We start from the raw sequence: 27,126 nt of genomic DNA, 5'->3' as shown, positions 1-27,126 counted from the left end.
ATGTGGAGTGGGGGGAAGGGGGGAGAAGGAACAGGTGGTGCTCAGGGGATTTTTAGGGCATTGAAACTCTGTATGCCACTGTAATGGTAAACACATGTCATAATATATTTGTTAAAGCCCACAGAATGTATAACACAAAAAGTTAACCCCAATGTAAGCTACGGACTTTAGTTAATAAAAATGTATCAATATTGGCTCATTAATTGTAATAAATGTACCACACTACTACAAGATGTTAAGAACAGGAAGAATTGGGGGCAAGAGGAATGCGGGGTGTACACTGAATTTTCTTTATGATCTGCCCAATTTTTAAATAAACTTGAAACTGCTCTTAAATAAAGCTTATTATATTTTTTAAAATGATGTTTATATGTCTGCCTTTTCCTCCACTGAGCTATAAGTTACTTAAAGACATGAGTCACAGCTCATTTATCTTTGGATCTCACACCTAAGACAGTTACTAGGACATGTTAGGGGGTTCCACTGCTACTTTTTGAACCGCTAGGAGTGTGGTTGCCCTAATCAAAGGATTCTCAGTGCCTTCATTCCTAGCACATGTGCCATGGCCTACAGAGTGGCATGCATTAATAAATATTAAATCCATACTTTTCATATTATTTATATGAACACATCCCAGTAGGAATATAATCAGTCTCTTTTTCAGAGTGAGTTGAAAAGTATGAGCGGCCAAGCCACTAATTTATCTAATACTTACTACATATTATTGTGCAAATATTGTGCTAGGCACTGTGGGACAAAGATAAGTGAGACATTTTGTACCTGCCCTGGGGGACCTCCCAGTCCAATGAAGACACAGGTATGAAAACAAGTATGTACAAAAGGGTGTAGAGAGCAGAGAACTAAGAACATAAAACCAGCTTAAGTAGTAGCATAACCTTTCATATAAATATAGAAATAATTTTAAAGAAACATCCTGTTTTATATATTTGTGGGGTAAAAATATAGTTTGCATTTATCAACACTCAAGATTCCATAAAGCTTAAAACTTAAAATACTGTCTATATTCTCAACATTTTAACATTTCATCAAATTATTCTTGTGCAAACTGTGAACTGCCTTTATGAAGCATATACCATTTCCTTCAATTTTTTCAGCTTTTGCTTCTCAGTTCTATTCCCTGTCATCATTCTTGACGGCTTGAGAATTTTTACTAAAGGCTCTTCCCTCAAAGTCTTCCTTTTCTGCTCACATTAGTCACCTCTGAGCATATATACTTTGACTTAACAATCCAAGCATTTCAAATCCAACTGTCCTTGAATAACCATAACCTACTTTTCTGCTAGTTAATTTTTCTTTCAAACATGCCCTTTAACCTCACTTCTTGTAATTTCTTTCAGTTATTAAATTACAAAGACACATGACAATAAAAACAGCCAATAAGTAATGGCTTACTATTTATTGGATTACTGTGATAATTTACATAAATTATACCAATTAATTCTCAGACAACCTTATGTCTCCAAAGTAGATGTATCAAACCACTACACCATATTTTTTCTCTATATGATGAAATATTATGGAAACAGGCTAACAGATCTGGATTCCAAGCCTGGCTGAAATGGTTATAAAATCTTGGGCAATAGTTAAATTCTTTTTTTTTGCGGTACACGGGCCTCTCACTGTTGTGGCCTCTCCCGTTGCGGAGCACAGGTTCCGGACGTGCAGGCTCAGCGGCCATGGCTCACGGGCCCAGCCGCTCCGCAGCATGTGGGATCTTCCCGGACCGGGGCACGAACCCGTGTTCCTTGCATCGGCAGGCGGACTCTCAACCGCTGTGCCACCAGAGAAGCCCAATAGTTAAATTCTTAAAGCTTCAAGCTACTCATCTCTAAAATGCAAAAATACTACATTCCTCATAAAATTATTGCAAGAATTAAATTATACGCTTGGTACACAGTAAGTTCTTAATAGATGTCAATTCCCTTTCCAGTTCTCCTTGTGTGGTGGTTAGCCTCCAAGATGGCCCCCACCTGGTATTCAAGCTCTTGCTGGTTCCCTCTTATGCTAAATACAGTTGACTTGTGCAACCAACTGGACACTGTAGAAATGACATAGTGGGACTTTCAAGACTAAGTCATAAAAGATACTGTGCCTTCTACCCTTCTCCAGTTTGGATGGCTTGGCCTGGGGAAAGTCAGCTGCCTTATGGTGAGGAAACTCAAGAAGCTCTATGGAGAGGGCCATGTGGTGAGGTACTGAGGTCTCCTGCCAACTCACCAACAATGTGAGTGAGTGATATTAGAAACCCCAGTCATACCTTTGATGAGAGTAGCTCCAGAAAACATCTTGACTACAATCTCATGAGAGCTAGAGAGCCAGAACCACCTAGCTAAGCCATTCTTAAATTCCTGACCCAAAAAAGCTATGTGAAATAGAAATGCCTACTGCTGTTTTTAGCTGTTAAATTTTGCAGTAATTTATAGTACAGTAATACAAAAACACATCTTCCAGTCCATACTTTCCTTAGACCTGCTTGACCTGTTTTAACCCACACCAGACCCCATGGTGGTTATTTTCACCTAGATTTTTTACAAGCAATCTAGACTCTCACCAATTTGGCTATTCCTATTCCTACTTTGTTAATCCTTAATCTTGGTAAATCCCATGATCTACTTTTCTAGCTTCTATACATGGGCTGCCATGCTTCACTACAGAAAATCAAAACATATACCAATGATTTTACTATAAATCCAAGCTCTCTATCTTCAGCTGGGGCTCAAATTCTACTCTGGTAATTTTTGTGTCTCTTAATGTCATACTCCCTTACAGTGGCTGCCCTAAATTAAATACCTGCCTCACTTTCTTTCTCAGTAGATTCTCTGGCCTTTGATGTCAAAAAGAGGACATCATAAATTATTTCTTGACTTTCTTCTCCATTGTAAAATGTTTATATTTCAACCCTACCTCTCCTCTTTATCCTGCACTTTGGGGTAAGAGGTGTCCTCGTATCTCCTAAAATTATGCTTTATGCCTGGTTTTCAGTTTCTCCCCTTCTAAGTTATTCTTACCCTGAGACTATTCAGATTCTCCTACCTAGAATCTTTTCCTTAACTCCCTTACCATCACAGAATCATCTCTTGTTTCATTGGATATCATACTTCTCAAAAGAGGCCATATTGGGCTTCCCTGGTGGCATAGTGGTTGGGAGTCCGCCTGCCAATGCAGAGGACACGGGTTCGTGCCCCGGTCCGGGAAGATCCCACATGCCGCGGAGCGGCTGGGCCCATGAGCCGTGGTCGCTGGGCCTGCGCGTCCAGAGCCTGTGCTCCGCGACGGGAGAGGCCACAGCAGTGAGAGGCTCGCGTACCGAAAAAAAAAAAAAAAAAAAAAAAAAAGAGGCCATATTCATTCTCTCATTCCATAATCTCTCCCCCCCATTACTCCTCAATTCCTTAAAATCTAGATTTCACCATACTGTACTGAAATTTTCTATTGAAAGTTGCCAGTATCCTCCCTTTTAAGTCTAAAATTTTTCTCCCTCTTTGAGAGTGAACTATTGTGGCAAAGACTGTTTGTCATTCAATATCCACTCTTACTTTCTTTAATAATAAAAATATTAGCCAGAGACACATTTACCACTTTTCCTTCTAACTCGATGAGGCCATGTGACCAAGTTATGGTTAATGAGATATGAACAGAAGTAAGTATGTTCCACTTCCAGGTTGCTCATCTCAAAAAGAGTGGCCATGTTTCCATTCCCCTTCCTACCGGCTAGGAAATGAAGCAAACTAGACCCATCTTGGGCCTAGAGATGGAAGTCACGTGCTACAACTGGCAGATTCGCTCTCCAGCTTTAGGTTCCTCTTCTCTGTGTATGAGAGAAAAATGAGGAGACCCTAAATAATATTACCCATGACAAATTAAAAGTATATAAGTCTTAGGTACGTGAAAGAGAAATAATAAGACTCCAAGATACAGTGGCTTAAACATGACAGAGAATAACTTAGCCTGTACCATAACTAATACACCCAATGTACTGGTCAGGATCCTAGCAGGAATCAGAAGGCACAATTAGACTAGACTCTGATGAAGGTTCTATTCACATACAGGGTCAACGAAACCAACAAGCCATTCTGAGGAACCTGCAGACTCAACAGTGAGATAGCATTACAACCCACAGGCCTGAAAGAGTAAGGGGAGGAATTAATATTACTAGGGCTTGTCAAGTGCTTAAGTTATGAAAGGGAAACTGCCTGGATGTATCAATAGCTGTAGCTATTGAAGGTCTAAGTCCTGAAGCAGGCACGGAGTGACGGCAAGAAACAAAGTGACCTCCTTTGCCTGCTATCCTGTCTCCCACCTGCCTTTTGCAATCCATAGCGGATCAGCCTTCCAAGGCATAAAAGAGAGCAGAGAAGGGAGTGGAGGTAATGACTTGGAAGGGGTGGGGAGGGGGAAGGAAGGATAACAAGCGTAGCTATTAACAAACAAAAAAATATATCACATCAGCATTTGGTGAGACCACTGTGAAGCATATTTTAAACCATCCAATTGCTCTTGAAATACCCTCTCTTATATACTTTTAACATTACATATACATTCTTACTTTTTAAACTGTTACTGATTTTTTTATGGGTTCATTCCTCTTTGTCTTCCTGTTCTCAGAAGAAAATTGTTTCCCAGGGCTCTGCCCCTGGATTTCTTGCCACTGTGCCTTACATTCTAAGGTAAAGTCATGAACTCCTGCAACCTTCAACTATCATTCAATATAGATGACTGCCAAATCTCTGTCTCCAACACTGATCTCTCCCCTAAGTGCTGGATCAAAGGTTACATATTTAAGTATCTATGGAATCCAGGTAGGTAAGAGGAAATTAATATGGCAAACTGGATATAAAACAGCAGAAAAGGATAGAGGTTGCAGAAAACTAGAGAGCTATGCCTAAGGTGTAGACATCACCTAGCTCCACCTGATTTTGCCATGCACTAATGTAGTTCCAGTACAATCAGATAATCTAACTTCTAAAGAAAAGGCCAGAAATCTAAAGTTGGGAGAGGGAGGGATCTCTATTTTATTTTTTTAATATGGCAACCAACTCCATTTACTTAAAATCTTAAAATATCAAGTTTATTTCAGAAATAAATTTAAAAATCCTCTCACTATAAAGCATTCAGAAGTGCTGAATAAAACAAATATGCTTTCTTAAAGCTTTGTTTTAAAATAATTTCTTTAAGTCTAATAATTTAGACTTAAAGAAAAACTGCAAAAATAGTACAGTTTACATATACTTTTCACACAATTTTCCAAATGTTAACCTATATAATCACACAAATATCAAAACCAGAAAATCTATACTGGTATATGCAGAGACTGTCACTTTCACCATTTCCCCCCAATGCCCTCACTTCTGTTCCAGGATCAAATCCAGTAACCCACATTGCATTTAGTTGTTGCATGCACCAATTACAAAGGGAAAAATAACAACAAATAAGCTTTTAAACGAAAACTGTGTTATAAAGAAAGCAGCAAAAGAAATCCCCAGGAGTCACAAACAAACAATAACTAATAAAATGAGAAAAAAATACTACAGAGTTGTAAACAGATAAAGATAACACCTGGGTGGTTTTTGTCTGTTTGTTTGTTTTCGGTCTCAGTCACTGAGAAGTTTGGGTTTTTTTTTTTTTAACATCTTTATTGGAGTATAATTGCTTTACAATGGTGTGTTAGTTTCTGCTTTATAACAAAGTGAATCAGTTATACATATACATATGTTCCCATATCTCTTCCCTCTTGCGTCTCCCTCCCTCCCACCCTCCCTATCCCACCCCTCTAGGTGGTCACAAACCAGGGAGCCGATCTCCCTGTGCTATGCGGTAGCTTCCCACTAGCTATCTACCTTACTTTGGTAGTGTATATATGTCCATGCCACTCTCTCACTTTGTCACAGCCTACCCTTCCCCCTCCCCATATCCTCAAGTCCATTCTCTACTAGGTCTGTGTCTTTATTCCCATCTTACCCCTAGGTTCTTCATGACCTTTTATTTTTTTCTTAGATTCCATATATATGTGTTAGCATTCAGTATTTGTTTTTCTCTTTCTGACGTACTTCACTCTGGATGACAGACTCTAGGTCCATCCACCTCACTACAAATAACTCAATTTCATTTCTTTTTATGGCTGAGTAATATTCCATTGTATATATGTGCCACATCTTCTTTATCCATTCATCTGTTGATGGACACTTAGGCTGCTTCCATGTCTTGGCTATTGTAAACAGAGCTGCAATGAACATTGTGGTACATGACTCTTTTTGAATTATGGTTTTCTCAGGGTATATGCCCAGTAGTGCGATTGCTGTGTTTGGTTCTAATGCCCATGAAGAAAAGGTACAGGAGACCTTGGCTCCTCTTGTAGGCTGGTGAGAGAGGAGGGAGTCGGAAGTGAGATTTCCCCCTATACAATGCTGGAACCCATGAAGAGCCATGACCTCAGGGAAAAGAAGGCCAGGAAAAAACATCTATTTACAAACAGCAGGATAAAGAGTAAAGCTTCTCTGTCTTGATCTGGGCTTAGGTAGGAAAGCCTCCCTTAGGAGTTCATATCTAAAGGTCTGATCCTCATATGGACACAGGATTTAAAAGTATAATCAAGAGGTCTGAAATTTATGTACAAACTGGTCCCTGACTGAGATACTTAGAAGAGCAAACACAAAGCACTCTGGAGAGGCATACTATCAATCAAGGATTCTAACAGGTAAAGCCTCGCCTAAAGATGAACACACAATCCCAATTACCAAATATATGAGGGAACAGACTATCATAAGCAAGAGTCATCCTATAGCACAAACGAAACTACAGATATTGGTAATATTGAACAAGGCTCCTTGTTCAATAAATGTTTTTAAGTTACTAGAGACATACAAAGAATGAGAATATAAGAAAAGGAGACACAGCTATTTTTTAAAGTTGGTTTGAAAAAGAACCAAACAAATTCTAGAATGAAAAATACAGCCACTAAGTTTACAGTGGACTGCTTAAACAGCAGGTTTGAAATAGGTGAAGGGACAATTACTGATATAAAAAATATGAGGAAATTACAAGAATGGAGAACAGAGAAATAATAAAATGGAAAATACAAGAGATGCTTTGTAGGCCTGGAGGATGGAATGAGAAAGAATCTTACATCTGAAAGGAATTCTACCAAGAATAAATTGAGAGAATGGGGAGGAGACAATATCAAAGTGATAATTCCTGAGAAATTTTCAGAATGTATTTAAGACACAAATCCTTAGGCTCGGCGTGCAAAATAAGTCCCAATCAAAATAAAAACAAATACACACTTAAACACATTATAATAAGACTGCAAAATATCAGACAGTTGGAAAAATGTTAAAAGCATCCTAAAAAGGAACAGCTGATAGATTTCTCAGCAGCAACAACAAAAGTGAAAAGCTAATGCAATAATAATATCTTCTAAATGCTAGGAGAGAAAGCTATGGTCAACCTATTAGCTAAAGAGTAAGATGAAAAAAAATCATTTTAGATTAAAACAAACAAACAAAAAAACCCACCGTGTCAAACAAAAAACATTTCCATAGCTCTACACTGCCCATGGGCTACCAGTTGGCAACTTCTGCTGTACATCCAGAACTTAAATTGTCTGGCTTCCTCCACCTGGGTGTTGCATCAACATCTGAAACTCAACCTGTCCAAGGATGAATGCAATTGTGTATTTCCACAACTGTCTCCTCTTCATGACTTCCCTATTTCTGTTAAATTCAGCTCCATCACCCAGTTATTCTAAGTCAAAACTTTAGAATACCACTGAACTTCTATTCATATAAAATCCTACAAATTCCACCTATATATTTGTCTTCTGTGCTATACATTCCCACTGTTACTATTCTACTTCAGGCTCACATCATCTAAACATTTGAAAAAGCCCCCTAAATTGATTTCTCTAGTGTCAACTGCCCCTACTAGATTCAATCCTATATGATGCTATTAATACTACAGTAAACTTCCTAAATTGGAACTTCAGTCATACCACTCTTCTCCATAAAATTCTTCAATGCTCCTCTTTGCACACAGGATACAGCCAATTCCTCATCATGGCAGTCAAGTCCCTCTGAAGATCTGACCTCAAACTTCCTTTTTGGTCTTAAGTATCAACTACTCTTTTCTTTACATTAGTCAAACTGGATCACTATTAACCAAAATAACTTGTTAACTCTCTTCTGTATTTCCGTATATATTCTTTCCTCTAATGGAATTCAATTAAAATAAAATTTAAACATATCTACAGAGTCTCTTCTGTGTTAGATGCCTGTGTTCAGAAGCAGGGAGGTGGGGATGGAATGGAAACAAATTATTCACTTATTCACACCCAGTTTTTTGTCTGAGTCTCATGAGGGAATGCCCTCAACTTCCTCTCCTTTCATGCTTTCCCTTATTCAACACACTCACACCCATTTCCACCTGTCAACTAAAGTGGTCGCACAGAAGCCAGATAATCATCCCTAACAGAAATATAGAGGAGCTTATGGCATTTCATATATAGCAGAGCAAAATAACATACTCCAGGTTCTCTTAGATTGAGGATCCTATTAATATTACAATGTGACCCTGAGCAATCAAAGAGCCTGCCAACGAAAGATAACATCATTATGTCGTTTTTGCCAAAGTAAATATATGATTTCTGATTTACTTTCAGTTGATCATAAAATTAAACAAAATATTCCACTTCCCTTGCATATTTATAAATTATGTCCTTATTCTAGCTAAATATAGTTGTATATGAAACCAGAAATGCTATTCTTACATGATGGTTCTAAATTACTCAGGGAAGTTTACTTTGAAAAGATAATTTTGAGATGGGTTTTGAAATGCAAAGCATATATGATTCAATGAAATCAGTAGTAAATTCTCTGTTTGATAGCACAGTATAAAAGATACATTAAAATGAAAGAATCATTTTGTTCACTTCCTAAGAGAACAATGATCTGATCTGGATGAACAGTTACACAATTAAAAAAGCAGGGATTTAGAGCAGGAAAGGAAATTAAGGGTTGTCCAATCTTTGGCTAGATATTCAAGATCAGTTAGAAATTTAATCACTGTAATCTTGTGATTTTTGTGGATTCTTGGTTGTTCACTTTTTGTAAGAATAGGTTTTATTTTGGTTTATGTTACTGTGAGCTATGATTTAGATTGGGGTTGGCAAACGTTTTCTATAAAAGACCAGATAGTAAATATTTTAGGCGTTGCCATATGATCACTATCACAATTACTCAACTTTGCTATTGTAGCCCAAAGGCACACATTGACAATATAAACAAATAAACATTCTGGCTGTTTTCCAAAAAAAAGTTTATTTACTAAAACAGGCAGCAAGCTGGGTTTGGCCCCTGGGCCATAGTTTGCTGATCCCTGTTTTAGACTCATAAAAACAACTTTTTTTTTTTTTTTTTCATTTTGCGGTATGCGGGCCTCTCTCTGTTGTGGCCTCTCCCGTTGCGGAGCACAGGCTCCAGACGCGCAGGCTCAGCGGCCATGGCTCACGGGCCCAGCCGCTCCGCGGCATGTGGGATCTTCCCGGACCAGGGCAGGAACCAGTGTCCCCTGCATCGGCAGGCGGACTCTCAACCACTGCGCCACCAGGGAAGCCCCATAAAAACAACTTTTAAATAAATTAGTTCAATTTTGATCTTTCTCCAATTAAAGAAGATTATTAGGTGTAAAACCCAAACCAATAAAAACCCAAAGCCCAACAAATGGCCCGAATGATTCTGGAAACATGGCTTCTATCTAGTGTCTGGTAGTATTTTCCTTCTCCCTACTTTACTGACATCTGAGACTGTCTCAGAAGACTTTCGATCTGAAAGAGAACAGATTCTTCCTCAGTGGAACCAAAAACCCAGTCTACCATAATCTCTAAGTCAGGATTTCTTTAAGACTCAAAAGGCCCCTACCAGGCCAACTGTAAAAAATGGTAAGTTATTTTTACTTATTTTTACTAAGCCTCAATTTCCTTAAAATAGGGATAATATCTACAGTGGTAGAATAATATCTGAAAGAATGCCTAAAACAATGAACGTCTGGCACATAGTAGGTGTTCAACAGATGACAGTCCTCTTCTGGTTACTGCTTCTCCTCACCCACAAAACCCTTTGACCCCCAGTTCATTCATTTATTCTTCCAATATACATTCATTTAGGACTTACCATATATGTCAGGGACTGTGCTAAAAACTGGGAACACAGCAGTGAATAACACTGACAAAATCCTCATTCTTGTGGGAAGACTGACATTAACACACAAATTATTCAACAAGATAATGTCAGATAGCGACTAGTGCTACAAAGTGATGGATATAGAGTAACTGAGAATTCTGAATAGAATGAGCAGGGAAGGTTCCTCTGGAAAGGCATGTGACTGGAGACTTAAGGAAAAAAATCAGTTAGCCAGAGAAGTACTAAGGAAAGAGCATTCTAGATAAGCTGAACAAATACAAAATTCTAGAGGTTAGAAAGTTTCTGGTACATTCAATATCAGAAACGAGGTAGGACTCATCTCCTGAGACAGTTTATCTCCAATGTTAACCACTCTTCAATTCTATTCACACCAGACAACAAAACCCCTTTCTGCTCTGCTACTTTCGCAGCCACTTTACCTTCCTACCAACAGTGTAGAAGGGTTCCAATTTCTCCACATCCTAACCAACACTTGCTGTCTTTTTTTTTTTTTTTATAATATCCATCCCAACAGGTGTGAGGTGATACCTCACTGTAGTTTGATTTGCATTTCCCTGATGAGTAGTGACTTTGAGCATCTTTCTATACACCTATTGGCCATTTGTTAGTGGGAAGTATTCCTTGGAGAAACATCTATTCTAGCCTTTAGCCCATTTTAAAATCAGGTTATTAGATTTTTTTGCTATTGAGTTGTAGGAGTTCCTTACATATTTTAGATTAACTCCTTATCTGACATATAGTTGGAAAGTATCTTCTCTCATTCCATAGGTTACCTTTTCATTTTGTTGACTATTTCCTTTGCTGTGCAGAAGCTTTTTAGTATGAAATAGTCTCCCTTGTCTATTTATTTTTGTTGCCTGTGCTTTTGGTGTCATATCCATGAAACCTCTGCCAAGATCAGTGTCCTGAAGCTTTCCTCTATGTTACTATCTAGGAGTTTTACAGCTTCAGGTCTTACATTTAAGTCTTTAGTCCATTTTTTATTGGAGTATAGTTCTTAATCCATTTTGAATTGATTTTTATATATGATGTAAGATGAGAGTTCAATTTCATTCTTTTGCATGTAGATATTGTTTTTCCAACATCATTTATTTAAGAGACTACTCTTCCCCTATTGAATAATCTTGGTAACTTTGTTGAAGATCAGCTGACCATATATACATGGATTTATTTCTGAGCTCTCTACTCTGTTCCACTGGTCTAAATGTCTGTTTTTATTCCAGTACCACACTGTTTTAATTACTGTAGTTTTATAATATATTTTAAAATCATGAAGTGTGATGCTTCCAACTTTGTCCTTTCTCAAGATTGTTTGGCTATTCAAGGTCTTTTGTTGTTCATATGAATTTAGAATTGTTTTTCTATTTCTGTATGATGTTGGGATTTTTGATAGAGATTGCAATGAATCTGTAGATAATTTTCGGTAGTGTGGACATTTTAATAACATTAAGTCTTCCAATCTACGTACATGCCATTTTTTTGTGTCTAATTTCTTTCATCAGTGTTTTGTAGTTTTCAGTGTGTAAGTTTTTCATCTCCTTAATTAAATTTATTCTTAAGTATTTTATTCTTTTTAGCACTATTATAAATGGGATTGTTTTCCTAATTTCCTATTCCTTTCAAATAGTTCATTGTCAGTGTATAGAAAAGCAACGAATTTTGGTATGTTAATTTTGTTTTCTGCAAATTTACTGAATTCATTTATTAGTTCTAACAGTTTTTTTTGTGTGTGTGGAGTCTTTAGGGTGTCTATAAATAAGATAATATCATCTGCAAGAAGAACAATTTTACTTCTTCTTATTAGTTGTGTGACCATGCCTATCAGCCTTCCTGAATTTCTAGAAATCTAGAAATATCTTCACTATCAGCCTCCCAAGCACATTATGAGGCTCCAATGACTAATAAGTGAAAGCTATTTATAATATGTTAAATATTAAACAAATTTAGGTTATTATTGTTATGCATTCTTTGGTGATGATTTGTAAATTTCATACCTTAAATACTACTACTGTAAGTATTTTAGTAGGAATAAAATCTGTTTAGGAACTGCAGCTTTTTATTGGTTAAAGTTGCTGTTAAATGTCATTACACTTTTAAGCAGAAACATTGTTACCTTTAGTAAAAGTGCTTTAAACACTTTAGTGTGAAGTATTTTAATAGAGTCCACCAATATGCAAACAATAGAGCAACTATACTAGTTCATGCAAATGTTCTACACATGGATTCCCGGGTCCATAATTAACCATTTAGGGTAATACTCATAAACTATACAGTATGCAGTAAACACGTCTACCAAGTAAATTAAGAATCCCTATACTATGTAGCAGCTGATGCAAACTGGGACCTGATTTAAAATCTTTAGAAACAGAGGATTGTTTTAATTTTAGAAGTGGGAGAGGAGAAAGTCATATTCCTTAAAGAAACAAACAGTACTTCAAGTCTCTGTAAGATCTCCAATTTTCCATATTACACGTGTCCATTTAGGAGATCATGTCAGGTTTTATAATATAATACATTGTAAATAATGTAAGTAATTAATCATGATTGTAAACCAACGACCCTCTTAACAGGAGCTGGAAGTCTCTCATATCTGTTTAAAATTTTTGCTCTATATGAATTTATAAGTGCCTGATCCCTGTTGGCCCCAATTGAGTATACCAGGTAGACTCTGTATTGGTACTTGACAATCACCTGAATTCAAAAATCTTAAGTCCATATTTCCTAAATTTCCCATATCTTGTCATCATTCTGAATAGCAGTCAAAAATCATGTCAATCATTAGAAGTAACAAAACATGTTATTATTAGCACAATTCCACACTTCTCATGTATAAATGATTGACAATAGGCAACCTGCCCAGTTTGGTTTTTGAACTCCAATGAACACTGGTCCTCCCATCAAGGTAGGGAATATTATGAATTTTTTTTCTCATTAACTGTCCTCTGCTTGACTGGACAGCAATCTGTAAAAGGTACACAATAAAAACTGCTGCATTTATAAATTGGTCATATCCCTTCACAGCCTCTATTTCTTCTGTGCCTGAGCAAAATCATCACATTTCCAGACAAAAATAAAACACACTTTTATTAATGGCTTTTATTATTTTTTAAAATGCTATAATTTCAAAAATCTTAATTGTCTAAAGAATGTAAACTCCCCAGATCAATTTTCTAAAAAGGAAGTCCAGATACTAAAAATAACTTCAAGATGTGGAACGCTGGGAAATATCAAGAGCAGACCAGGCAACTTGCATGCGACCATCAGAGACAGGGAAACTGGTTTTGAGCAAAGCCATTAGGCTGCCTTATAGACATGGAAGAAAGAGTCACAGGAGCTCTGGTGAAGAGAACTGACAGTCACAATCTAAAGGTAATTTTAACATACATGTAGTGTAGGAAAAACTTGCCATATACATTACATGTGTAATGCAGGAAAAACACTGCCATCTGATGAAAGCAAGACCACAAATGTCTTCAAATAGAATGACAATAATGTTAAAAAATATAACTAGTATCTTAATGATCACTTGAATAAAATAATATGCTAGATTCAGAATAAAAATTCACTAAAATAATTTCTCAGCCATTCTTATTAATTATATACTACTAACAATTTTATATATTAATTTACCAATTAACAAAATATACTAATAGAAAATCACTACATAAAAAAGTAAATATTGGATCAAAAATCATTGTAAATGCCTATATACAAAAATCCCATAATTAGAAATATCACCAGAAGCTAAAAATTTAAATATCAAGTTTGTATTAGAAAAACAATGGTTGTTGGTTGGTTAAAATGGATAGAAGATGGCAGTAATAAGTGTCACGTTATTGGTCCAATCCTAAGGTTTCACACTTAGAAAACAACATTTCATAGTCAAAGACATGTCTCTGATCTCAGTAAAGAGAGTCACATACCCATGCTTTAGTTGAAAAGGGAATTATGTTGAAAATGGTTCAAACAAAAGACAAAACAAAAATCCTCCAAAACTGTCACCATTACTAGAAACATAACTCATAGCATATGCTCTGATGATAAATGAGAAGTGCCACTTTCTTTGTGAATAACATCTTCAGCTGCACTGTTATTAACTCCAGGAAGATATGCTGGACTTCTTGGCTTTGTTTTCTAACACTGTTCATATATCACTGGTTATTATGTTGCCAAGGTAGCATTCATGAAGGCAAATAAAAGATAAACCAAGAAATCCATACACAGGAAAAAAAATAACAACAAATAGATAATTCAGGATCACAACAATGTCACTCCTCACTGGCAAAGGGTCAAGCCAGTGTTAGAACCACAAGGATCTCTCAACTCTACTCATAATAAGGTTTCCAAAGTACCTGTGAACTAACCCTCAGCAAAGTTAGAGTTTTTCTTTCCTCTTAATCATTACTTGCCTTTCAAAATAAATGCAAAACTAAAATAATCCAAATATGGCAAGAGATATGAAACTCATCTACCTCAGGATCACCTAGGAAGTTTGTTAGAAAATTATTCTAGGGCCTAATCCCCAGATACCCAGAATCAATGTTAACAAGTATGGTGTGGGATCCTGGTATCTGCATTTCTAACAAACTCTTAAACACTAAAAGTGTGAGAACTTCTAACTAAAAAGAAAATTTGTATTTTATAAAAATGCACACATTAGCAATATAAAAAAAGACAGCTTTTCATTATTTTCTATTTGTTCATTTTTCTTAATTAAGTACATTTTGTTTTTTAACATTACTCTAGGAAAAAAGCTTGAACAGCTAAATTTAAGTGTCTTAATCTAATAGACTCTTGTAAAGGTACCAATATAATTTATGCCTAGCTCTAAAACTCTTAAATTTTCCAGAGACACTTGAAATCCCTTCACACAATTTATGAATTAAAATGACAACTGGTGTGCTTTTTTTAAATATTGAAATATAATTCATACACCACAGACTTCACCCTTTTAAAGGGTACAATTAGGACTTCCTTGGTGGCGCAGTGGTTGAGAATCCGCTTGCCAATGCAGGGGACAGGGGTTCGATCCCTGGTCCAGGAAGATCCCACATGGTGTGGAGCAACTAAGCCCATGAGCCACAACTACTGAGCTCACGTGCCTAGAGCCTGTGCTCTGCAACGAGAAGCCACTGCAATGAGAAGCCCGCACACTACAATGAAGAATAGCTCCCACTCACTGCTACTAGGGAAAGCCCGTGCGAAGCAACGAAGACCCAACTTAGCCCAAAATAAATAAATTAATTTAAAAAAATAAAGTGTACAATTCAGTATATTCACAAAGATGTGCAACCATCATCACTAATTTTCATTTCATTACACCAAGAAGAAACCCCATACATATTAGCACTCACTCCCCATTTCCCCACCTCCACCCACTGGTAACCACTAATCTACTTTGTCTTTCTATGGATTTTCCTATTCTGGATATTTCATATATAAATGGGATCATATAATATGCGGTCTTTAGTGTCTGGATTCTTTCACTTAGCATAAAGTTTTCATGGTTCACCCACGCTGTAGAATGTACCAGTACTTCACTCCTTTACATGGCTAAACAATAGTAAATGTATGGATATACCACATTTTGTTAATCCATTCATCAACTGATGGACATATGGGTTGTTCTCATTGTTTGGCTATTATTAATAAAGTTGCTAGGAACATTATGTACAATTTTTATGTAGACCTATGTTCTCAATCTCTTGGGTATACAGTTGGCCCTCTGTATCTGCAGGTTCTGCAACCACAGATTCAATGAACCATAGATCCAAGTTGAATCCATCCAGGTGTGGAACCTGCCTATACAGAGGGCCAACTGCAAGGGACTTGAGCATTAGTGGATTAAGGTAATCAGGGGGTCCTGCAACCAATCCCCTTTGATGGCTTCTTGGCACCTTCCCACAGTACAGAATCTTAGCCTAATCCAATTTGCAAAGCAGGACCACAGAGCTCCTAAGGGCTCTCAAGCTCTTGGGGAGTGCACAGGCCACCCCAGGGGACCAAAGGTGTCCAAGCTGGACAGAGGGCAGCAGAGCCTGTGGAATGATGTCATGAGCAAAGTAGTCCTGAGCCAAAACGTCACATTGACCACCTTGGCTGTTGGGTAAACCCAGGCATCTCTGTTAACTGGTGTCACTGCATATTCCAGGGCCAGAAGGGATTTTGGAGGTCAGCAGTTCCATCCTGGCATGAATCTTCTCTCTACAATCCCTGCCAGATGGTCATCGGGTCTTTGCTCACTTGCTGTGATAGGGCAATCCCTCCCACCAAGGGAATCCCTATGAAAATTCAAAAAAAAAGAGAGAGGAACTGCTGGGTCATATGGTAACTCTGTATTTAACTTTTCGAGGAACTGCCAAACTTTCCCAAAGAGAGTACATCATTTTACCCCACTAGCAGTGTATGAAGGTTCCAATTTTTGCACATGCTAACCAACACTTTTTACTGTCTGTCTTTTTCATGTTATGCTAGTGGCTGTGAAGTGGTTTTGTTTGCATTTCTTTATGACTAATGATGTTAACATCTTTTCATATGCTTTTTGACCATTTGTATATCTTCTTTGGAGGAATACCTACTCAGATACTTTGCTCAGTTTTTAACTGGGTTACCTTTTTATTGTTGAATTGTAAGAGTCCTTTGCACAATCTGAATAGCAGATGCTTATCACATATATTATTTGTAAATATTTTCTCCCATTCTGTGGATTGCCTTTTCACTTTCCTCATAGTGTCCGTTGAACCACGAAAGTTTTAAATTTTTATAAAGTCCAATTTACTTTTTCTTTGATGTTTTTGGTATCATTTAAAAAAAACAAACATTGTCTAACTGGTGTGATTTACCACTTTTATTCCTATTTATTCCTGGGTCAAGCAGAGAAAATAAAAAAGAGTAAAGATAGGGAGAAAATATGTAGATACCACATGTCTATCAGCTATAAAATCCATAGTTCCTCAAGCACTTAAGAACATCACTGATGATACACTGGGTGCAAAAAAGGGAAAGTTCTCAAATGATGGCAGATTGATAACGGCAAAACGTTACCGAAGAGGTGGTAGTTTTTTGTACTTCTGATAGACATGAATATACATACTCTTCTCTGCTTAATCGTTTAAAATTAGTCAAACACTTGATCATCTATGATCTATTTTGCAGACAATTCAGGTTGTTTCATGTTCTGTCTCTATGGAGGTTCCAAAAATAACAATTCTCAATGAGAAAAATAAAAAATAACATAATACACAAATATATAATTTACAGATAAAGAATTGAAGGCAACTAATTTTAACTAAGTTTAAGGGTGCTAAAGCAAGAAAGTAGCCTTGAAGTCTTGTTTCATGCCACCAGAGATTTGCTAGAAAACTGCTTAAGAAAGAGGATACATACAGACAACTGGAATGACAGGAGAAAGCCCCTCTCTGAGGCCAAAGGATTGTGGCTCTGAAAAGTTAAGTTGTAAATATGAACAAGGTTTTGTGATTTTTTTCAAGGCAAATTAATCCAATAGTTTCTAAGATAGCTGATTAACTAAATTTAAATTAACATAGACCCTCAAAAGTCAAGAGTAGACATTAAATTGGGTCTTAAAAAAGAATATAGTAGAAAGTAATAAAAATGGAAAATATGGCCTAAACTACTATCACAATAAAAATTTCTAATGTTCGGAGACCAACCTACTGATGACAACAACAAATATAGAAATGAATAGCAAAACTGTTATGGGCAGTCAAAATAATGGTAAACAAGTACTGAAATATGCCAAGATGATTTGTATTTGTAATATCTATACAAACTCTACTTCAGCTTTCACCAGGTCTATGGATATCTATTTCTGTTTTTAGATGCATCCAGACAAAGAATACTTAGTAACTCATTTCAAATTACTATGTCTTATGGATGATTATATGAACATAAGCAAGGAGTACTGCATGCAGAAATCGGACAGTATTGCTCAAAGTGGTACTAAAAAAGTACACTGATCTTTAAAAAATCACTTACGGATGCCACCAAATGAAAAATTACTTAAAATAAGAATTATTTCTTGGTCAATTTTCTATAGGTAACTTAAAAGCTTTGAGGACATGAAGCACTTATATAATGTATAGAAGTTTGCCATCCAGGTATCATATAACTCTTGTAGGGCAATGTATATGAATAAAATGTATATGAAGGACCAAGAGCATCGTTATTGTATTCTATGTATTTGCAGCACACAAGCTTAACAAAATGTAGGTAGCAACTGTTACCTTCCTGATGGCAGAATTTTTTTAAGTGCACTTAAATTAGAGCAAGACACTATCAAGGGGCTTCCCTGATGGCGCAGTGGTTAAGAATCCACCTGCCAATGCAGGGGACATGGGTTCAAGCCCTGGTCTGGGGAGATCCCACATGCCACGGAGCAACTAAGCCCATGCGCCACAACTACTGAGCCAACTGCCACAACTACTGAAGCCCATGTGCCTAGAGCCCGTGCTCCACAACAAGAAAAACCACCAGAATGAGAAACCCGTGCATCACAACTACTGAAGCCCAAACACATACAGCCTGTGCTCTGCAATGAAGAGCAGCCCCTGCTCACCGCAACTAGAGAAAGCCCGCGCACAGCAATGAAGACCCAACGCAGCCAGAAATAGTAAATTTTAAAAATTAAAAAAAAGACTATCAAAAAGAATTTCTAAATACTAAAATTGTCAATAGCTACCCATCTGCCTTATGGGTAGTGGAAAGGGTGTGTGTGTGGCATTACAGTCTGGCAGGGATCATATGTGTAGCTTAAAAAGTATATTCAATATATTATAATAAGATAGCCATTGTTTATTGTTTTCTTAATGCAAACACTAAAACAGTGGTGCAGTTTTTATACCTATTTGAAAGGCTGTGAGCTCTTTGTGCAGTGAACTTGTGGATGGTGAAGATGGTGGCTTTGGGGTCCACCTGGAGGCCGCTGTGAAACCTTCCAACAAAGGGAAGGCAACTGTCTGAGCCATCTTTGTACAGCTGCCGGTGTACAGGTACCTCAGGGCTGTGCTGGACAATAGGGGACCGAAGTCTTGGGCTAAGCAGGATGAACTATCATTACAGACTAGAGTTTCTGATGTCTCTGTGACTCCATTGCTTGGAACTGACCCAGCCCAGGGAAGGGGGGACTCATCTGGTAGTCGCCCTGGCTTCTGCTAACTCATTGGTTTCTTCCCAGGCCCCTGATTCTCAATGGAGGGTCCACAGCACCTCGAGGGGGCTTAAGATGTTCACTGGTGTGTTATTTTTGAATAAAGCTTGAGAGCTTTGGAAGCCCAGCTGGGGCAGTGCCCCTTCACAGAAATTCAGGGCTAGCCTGGTGGCTGAAGGCCTAAAGTTTGGAATTCTCCTCTTGGAGAAGTGCTGTTGGGATAGCTGGGATGCCCAGGTAATCGTTCCTGCCACTTCATCAACAAGCTGTGACAAGAAGTGGCGAGTAGCATGCCTTCTATCTGGGTACTGTGGTTTTTCTGCCAGACCCAGAATGGTAATAATGACCTGGTTGGACTAGAGTCTCTAAGAACTTCTCTGAGGATTGTTGAAACTACCTGAGCCACTCTTATGCTTCTTTCCACCCTGTGTGGCAATTCCCCAGCCCACCCATATTTTTTTTTTAAAGTAAAATTGGTGGAGATTGGTTCAAGATGGCAGAATAGAAGGACGTGCTCTCACTCCCTCTTGCGAGAGCACTGGAATCACAACTAACTGCTGAACAATCATCGATAGGAAGACACCGGAACTCACCAAAAAAGATACCCCACATCCAAAGACAAAGGAGACGCTGCAGTGAGATGGTAGGAGGGGCGCAATCAAAACAAAATCAAATCCCATAACTGCTGGGTGGGTGACTCACAGACTGGAGAACACTTATACCACATAAGTCCACCCACTGGAGTGAAGGTTCTGAGTCCCATGTCAGGCTTCCCAACCTGGGGGTCCGGCAACAGGAGGTGGAATTCCTAGAGAATCAGACTTTGAAGGCTAGTGGGATTTGACTGCAGGACTTCAACAGGATTGGGGGAAACAGAGACTCCACTCTAGGAGGGCACACGCAAAATAGCGTGCACATCGAGACTCGGGGGAAGGAGCAGTGACCCCATAGGAGACTGAACCAGACATACCTGCTAGTGTTGGAGGGTCTCCTGCAGAGCCTGGAGGCAGCTGCAGCTCACCAAGGGACAAGGACACTGGCATCAGACGTTCTGGGAAGTACTCTGTGGCGTGAGCCCTCCCAAAGTCTGCCATTAGCTCCACTCAAAGAGCCAGGGCTCCAGTGTTGGGTCGCCTTATGCAAAACAACCAACAGGGAGGGAACCCAGCCCTACCAGTCAGCAAACAAGCAGATTAAAGTTTTACTGGGCTCTGCTCACCAGAGAAACACCCAGCTCTACCCACCAGCAGTCCCTCCATCAGGAAACTTGCACAAGCCTCTTAGATAGCCTCTTCCACCAGAGGACAGACAGCAGAAGCAAGAAGAACTACAATCCTGCAGCCTGTGGAACAAAAACCACATTCACAGAAAGATAGACAAGATGAAAAGGCAGAGGGCTATGTACCAGATGAAGGAACAAGATAAAACCCCAGAAAAACAACTAGATGAAGTGGAGATAGGCAACCTTCCAGAAAAAGAATTCAGAATAATGATAGTGAAGATGATCCAGGACCTCGGAAAAAGAATGGAGGCAAAGATCGAGAAGATGCAAGAAATATTTAACAAAGATCTAGAAGAATTAAAGAACAAACATACAGAGATGAATAATACAATAACTGAAATGAAAAATACACTAGAAGGAATCAATAGCAGATTAACTGAGGCAGAAGAACAGATAAGTGACCTGGAAGACAGAACGGTGGAATTCACTGCTGCAGAACAGAAGAAAAAAGAATGAAAAGAAATGAAGACAGTCTACAAGACCACTGAGACAACATTAAATGCAACAACATTCGCATTATAGCGGTCCCAGAGGAGAAGAGAGAAAGGTCCAGAGAAAATACTTGAAGAGATTATAGTCGAAAACTTCTGTAACATTGGAGAGGAAATTGCCACCCCAAGTCCTGGAAGTGCAGAGAGTCCCACGCAGGATAAACCCAAGGAGAAAGACACCGAGGCACATGGTAATAAAGCTGGCAAAATTAAAGACAAAGAAAAATTACTGAAAGTAGCAAGGGAAAATTGACAAATAACATACAAGGGAACTCCCATAAGGTTAACAGCTGATTTCTCAGCAGAAACTCAGCCAGAAGGGAGTGGCATGACATATTTAAAGTGATGAAAGGGAAGAAACTACAACCAAGATTACTTTACCCAGCAATGATCTCATTCAGATTCGATGGAGAAATCAAAAGCTTTACAGACAAGCAAAAGCTAAGAGAATTCAGCACCACCAAATCAGCTCTACAACAAATGCTAAAGGAATTTCTCTAAGTGGGAAACACAAGAGAAAAAAAGGATCTAAAAAAACAAACCCAAAACAATTAAGAAAATGGTAACAGGAACATAGGTACTGATAATTACCTTAAACGAGAACGGATTAAATGCTCCAACCAAAAGACACAGGCTTCCTGAATGGATACAAAAACAAGACCCATATATATGCTGTCTACAAGAGACAAACTTCAGACCTAGGGACACATACAGACTGAAAGTGGGGGGATGGAAAAAGATATTCCATGCAAATGGAAATCAAAAGAAAGCTGGAGTAACAATTCTCATATCAGACAAAATAGACTTTAAAAGAAAGACTATTACAAGAGACAAAGAAGGACACTACATAATGATCAAGGGATCAATCCAAGAAGAAGATATAACAATTATAAATATATATGCACCAAACATAGGAGCACCTTAATACATAAGGCAACTGCTAACAGCTATAAAAGAGGAAATTGACAGTAACACAATAATACTGGGGGACTTTAACACCTCACTTACACCAATGAGTGTACAACAGATCATCCAAGCAGAAAATTAATAAGAAAACACAAGCTTTAAATGACACAACAGACCAGATAGATTTAACTGATATTTATAGGACATTCCATCCAAAAACAGCAGATTACACTTTCTTCTCAAGTGTGCATGGAACATTCTCCAGGATAGATCACATCTTGGGTCACGAATCAAGACTCAGTAAATTTAAGAAAATTGAAATCATATCAAGCATTTTTTCTGACCACAACGCTATGAGATTAGAAATCAATTACTGGGGAAAAAAATGTAAAAAACACAAACACATGGAGGCTAAACAATAATCAAGAGATCACTGAAGAAATCAAAGAGGAAATCAAAAAATACCTAGAGACAAATGACAGTGAAAACACGAGGATCCAAAACCTATGGGATGCAGCAAAAGCAGTTCTAAGAGGGAAGATTACAGCAATACAAGCGTACCTAAAGAAACAAGAAAAATCTCAAATAAACATTCTAACCTTACACCTAAAGGAACTAGGGAAAGAAGAACAAACAAAACCTGAAGTTAGTAGAAGGAAAGAAATCATAAAGATCAGAGCACAAATAAATGAAATATAAACAAAGAAAAGAATAGCAAAGATCAATAAAACTAAAAGCTGGTTCTTTGAGAAGATAAACAAAATTGACAAACCATTAGCCAGACCCATCAAGAAAAAGAGGGAGGGACTTCCCTGATGATGCAGTGCTTGGAAGTCCACCTGCCAGTGCAGGGCACACAGGTTTGAGCCCTGGTCCGGGATGATCCCACATGCCACGGAGCAGCTAAGCCCATGCACCACAACTACTGAGGCCCGCATACCTAGAGCCCGTGCTCCTCAACAAGAGAAGCCACCACAGTGAGAAGCCCACGCACTGCAATGAGGAGTGGTCCCTGGTCACCGCAACTAGGGAAAGCCCACACGCAACAACAAGGACCCAATACAGCCATAAGTAAATAAATAAATTAAAAAAAAAAAAGAAAAAGAGGGAGAGGATTCAAATCAATAAAATTAGAAATGAAAAAGGAGAAGTTACAACAGACACTGCAGAAATACAACGTATCCTAAGAGACTACTACAAGCAACTCTATGCCAAAAAAATGGACAACCTGGAAGAAATGGACAAATTCTTAGAAAGGTATAACCTTCCAAGACTGAACCAGGAAGAAATAGAAAATATGAATAGACCAATCACAAGTAAGGAAATTGAAAGTGTGATTAAAAACCTTCCAATAAATAAAAGTCCAGGACCAGATGGCTTCACAGGTGAATTCTATCAAACATTTAGAGAAGAGCTAACAACCATCCTTCTCAAACTCTTCCAAAAAATTCCAAAGGAAGGAACACTACCAAACTCATTCTATGAGGCCACCATCACCCTGATACCAAAACCAGACAAAGATACTACAAAAAAAGAAAATTACAGACCAATATCACTGATGAATATAGATGCAAAAATCCTCAACAAAATACTAGCAAACAGAATCCCACAACACATTAAAAGGATCATACACCATGATCAAATGGGAGTTATCCCAGGGATGCAAGGATTCTTCAATATACGCAAATCAATCAATGTGATACACCATATTAACAAATTGAAGAATAAAAACCATATGATCATCTCAACAGATGCAGAAAAAGCTTTTGACAAAATTCAACTCTGATTTATGATAAAAACTCTCCAGATAGTGGGCAGAGAGGGAACCTACCTCAACACAATAAAGGCCATATATGACAAACCCACAGCAAACATCATACTCAATGGTGAAAAACTGAAAGCATTTCCTCTAAGATCAGGAACAAGACAAGGATGTCCACTCTCACCACTCTTATTCAACATAGTTTTGGAAGTCCTAGCCATGGCAATCAGAGAAGAATAAGAAATAAAAGGAATACAAATCAGAAAAGAAGAAGTAAAACTGTCACTGTTTGCAGATGACATGATACTATACACAGAGAATCCTAAAGATGCCACCAGGAAACTACTAGAGCGAATCAATTAATTTGGTAATGTTGCAGAATACAAAGTTAGTGCACCAAAATGTCTTGCATTCCTATACATTAATGATGAAAAATCTGAAAGAGAAATTAAGGAAGCACTCCCATTTACTGTTGCAACAAAAAGAATAAAATACCTAGGAATAAACCTACCTAGGGAGACAAAAGACCTGTATGAAGAAAACTATAAGACACTGATGAAAGAAATTAAAGATGATACAAACAGCAGGAGAGATATACCATGTTCTTGGATTGGAAGAATCAATATTATGAAAATGACTCTACTATCCAAAGCAATCTACGGATTCAATGCAATTCCTATCAAATTACCAATGGCATTTTTTACAGAACTAGAACAAAAGATCTTAAAATTTGTATGGAGACACAAAAGGCCTCGAATAGCCAAAGCGGTCTTGAGGGAAAAAAACAGAGCTGGAGGAATCAGACTCCCAGACTTCAGACTATACTACAAAGCTACAGTAATCAAGGCAATATGGCACTAGAACTAAAACAGAAATATAGATCAGTGGAACAGGATAGAAAGCCCAGAGACAAACCCACGCACCTATGGTCAACTAATCTATGACAAAGGAGGCAGGGACATAAAATGGAGAAAAGACAGTCCCTCGAATAAGTGGTACTGGCAAAACTGGACAGCCACATGTAAAAGAATGAAACTAGAACACTCCTTAACACCATACACAAAAATAAACTCAAAACGGATTAAAGACCTAAATGTAAGACTGGACACTATAAATCTCTTAGAGGAAAACAAAGGCAGAACACTCTTTGACATAAATTACAGCAAGATCTTTTTTGATCTACCTCCTATAGTAATGGAAATAAAAACAAAAATACACAAATGGGACCTAATGAAACTTACAAGCTTTTGCACAGCAAAGCAAGCTACAAACAAGACGAAAAGACAGCCCTCAGAATGGGAGAAAATATTTGCAAATGAATCAATGGACAAAGGATTAATATCCAAAATATATAAACAGCTCATGCAGCTCAATATTAAAAAAACAAACAACCCAATCCAAAAATGGGCAGAAGACCTCAATAGACATTTCTCCAAAGAAAACATACAGATGGCCAAGAAGTACATGAAAAGCTGCTCAACATCACTAATTACTAGAGAAATGCAAATCAAAACTACAATGAGGTATTATCTCACACCAGTTAGAATGGGCATCATGAGAAAATCTACAAACAACAAATGCTAGAGAGGGTGTGGAGAAAAGTGAACCCTCTTGCACTGTGGTGGGAATGTCAATTGATACAGTCACTATGGAGAACAGTATGGAGGTACCTTAAAAAATGAAAATAGAATTACCATATGAGCCAGCAATCCCACTACTGGGCATATACCCAGAGGAAACCATAATTCAAAAAGACACATGCACCTCAATGTTCACTGCAGTACTATTTACAATAGCCAGGTCATGGAAGCAACCTAAATGCCCGTCGGCAGACGAATGGATAAAGAAGATGTGGTACATATATACAGTGGAATATTACTTGGGCATAAAAAGGAACTAAATTGGGTCATTTGTAGAGACGTGGATGGATCTAGAGACTGTCATACAGAGTGAAGTAAGTCAGAAAGAGAAAAACAAATATCGTATATTAACACATATATGTGGAACCTAGAAAAATCTACAGATGAACTGGTTTGCAGGGCATTAATAGAGACACAGATGTGGAGAACAAACCTATGGACACCAAGTGGGGAAAACCGCAGTGGGGTGGGGGTGGTGGTGTGATGAATTGGATGATTCAGATTAACATGTATACACTGATGTGTATAAAATGGATGACTAATAAGGACCTGCTGTACAAAAAAATAAATAAAATTCAAAAAAAAATAAATAAAAGTTAAAAAAAATAAAAAAAAATTTAAAAAGGCTATGAAACACTGATATATACAACACCTTTTCTAAAGATCTTTAAACTGGGAATACCTACTTAGGAGTGTGATAAAGCAGATCCTCCTCTCCTTTCTGCCCCTCCCTACTCCCTTTTCTCTGCATAGAAACAGAGTGGCCACGACTCTTAAGGTTCAGAAAAGGCAACTACCTTCTTATGGGCTGATGCTTCCCTTAAACATAAAGCCAACATTAAACCTTAAAAACTAAACAAAAACAAGAACACGTTTAGGGGATTATAATGAGAAAAACTTTGTGCCTTTAAGATGCAGACTTAATTGTGTAGGAAGAGTAAACCAATATTTATTTTGGTTAAAAACGGTTATAGAAAAAGAATATACAATTGGTTAGGTTTTTATAAAACATAAAGTTCATCTGAAGTTTTTTTCCCACAGGAAAGCATTAAAATGAAAGGAAGTGAGGATAGAAGGGGATAAGGCCTTAAATGGCTCATCCAGGTCTATTACCATCAATATGAATTTTTCATGTTTTTATTTTGCAGACATTTGGAACTGTTGGATAACCTTTGCAGAATTTAATAAATGAGGCCTGCAGAGTGCTGTTATTATTCTTAATTCCCAGATTAACAGGTATTATCTTTATCTTCTAATCTTTGGGTCACAAGTCTTAGATTATAAATTTCTAAAAGATGTTTACAAACCATTACATAAAAAATGAAAAGCTAACATTCATAGAATATTCAGAAGGGAGTTAGTTTAAAAAAAACCTCAAATTGCATATTCAAATCATTTTAGGTAAAAACAAACAAAAACCTAAATGGCTTTTCTTTTCCTTGTGAAACACTTGGTAGAAATAATACCTTTTCCCATATTATATTATATATTACATACTTGTCTTGAACAAGTAGACCTGTAATAAATATAAAATCTACAACTCTGCATATAAAAGCAAAAACAAAAATACCCACAACCCAATAAATTTATAATACAGAATCTGTATTACAGCCATACATGGGCACGTAGACTAAGGTATAAAAAAACTAAACACAGTTCTGA

General features: G+C 37.6%; 1 protein-coding gene and 1 non-coding gene across 5 annotated transcripts in view; one reads left to right on the top strand and one right to left on the bottom strand.

Annotated features, from left to right (window-relative positions):
* The window catches only part of LRBA (LPS responsive beige-like anchor protein), a 727,902-nt gene that overhangs the window by 91,220 nt on the left and 609,556 nt on the right, over positions 1-27,126 (bottom strand). The window lies entirely within an intron of this gene.
* Positions 19,712-19,794, top strand: LOC141278837 (small nucleolar RNA ZL8). The gene has a single exon (XR_012332228.1). It is a non-coding gene; the product is annotated as a small nucleolar RNA ZL8 (small nucleolar RNA).

Source organism: Tursiops truncatus, chromosome 5 (genome assembly GCF_011762595.2).
Source record: "Tursiops truncatus isolate mTurTru1 chromosome 5, mTurTru1.mat.Y, whole genome shotgun sequence".
NCBI lineage: Eukaryota > Metazoa > Chordata > Mammalia > Artiodactyla > Delphinidae > Tursiops > Tursiops truncatus.
Note: the sequence above shows the minus strand (reverse complement) of the source record. Positions and strands in the feature narration are given on the sequence as shown.